Below are 1,142 nucleotides of genomic sequence, written 5' to 3'. Positions count from 1 at the left end.
AGATATATATTTTCTTGTCTTTTATTATGAGAAACAATAAATTGAAATATTTGGTCAAGAACATTTCATTATTATCGCAGTTATTTTACAGATTTTGTTTGTTCTTCAAAGGTAGGATACATGCACATTATTCTGATAAAGTCATGTTTCTCTACAGTATACCAGAAAGTCCCTTGATAATTAATTATAAAAGTAAAGGCTATAAGTTGATTGAAATAATATAAAAAAAGAGAAAAATGTTAGATATGTGACCTTTAGCGATGATGACTTCTTCATATGATGTCACCTAGCATTATGGCCATAGCAACACACCACTGGTGTTGCTGACGTAATCCTATTTATACAACCTAGCAAGGTGAACATAGCAACATGCCTCATGGTGTTTGATGACGTAATAATGAGATACATTTTAGGTCAACACCATTGGCACGTCATTACATTTACACGACCTTGTCAAAATTGGGTCAAGGTCATGTTGTTTGCTTCCGCCACTGGATGATCATACTAACTACTCACGAGGTAGAAGGTAGAGACAGTTAAAATACGGGGTTTCATATATAACACTAAATTAATAGATTAATTTATAATTCAATATTCAGGTATTATCTTTCGAAACCTAGTTAAGTTCAATAAGAATTTAATAATAAACTAATTCATACGTCTACAACATGTTTGAAATATTTGAGAATGGTTTTTAACGCTAAGTTTTTTTAACTATCTACATTGCTTTTGAGCTAAATATATGAATTGATCCAGAATACGCGTATATGCTAATGTATTTCACATTTTTAAACCTCTAAGATTTAAGGAAAGAGTGTTTGCCCAAAATATTTATTTCCACATTACTTGTTTGTTATTATGCTACCGAAAATAAATATGAAAGAGTGTTTACAATAGAAATTTCTTGATGATTCAGTCCACACTACCTCAGAAATTACAATCACACGGAGATAAGTTTCTTTCTTTCAGAATTTTCGCGAAAATCTACAAAAAGGACTACCTGCACATAGCCTTTCCTAATTTTGAACTGATAAACCAGTTGTCTGAGTCTACTTATATTCATATTTAAGTCAAACTGCGTGAGAAATGAGTTATTTGTGTTATTTTCTCATTTGTTTGAGAAGAATATTACTGTTACGCCC

This window comes from Limulus polyphemus, unplaced genomic scaffold (genome assembly GCF_000517525.1).
Source record: "Limulus polyphemus unplaced genomic scaffold, Limulus_polyphemus-2.1.2 Scaffold5514, whole genome shotgun sequence".
NCBI lineage: Eukaryota > Metazoa > Arthropoda > Merostomata > Xiphosura > Limulidae > Limulus > Limulus polyphemus.
This window is presented reverse-complemented; position numbering follows the sequence as displayed.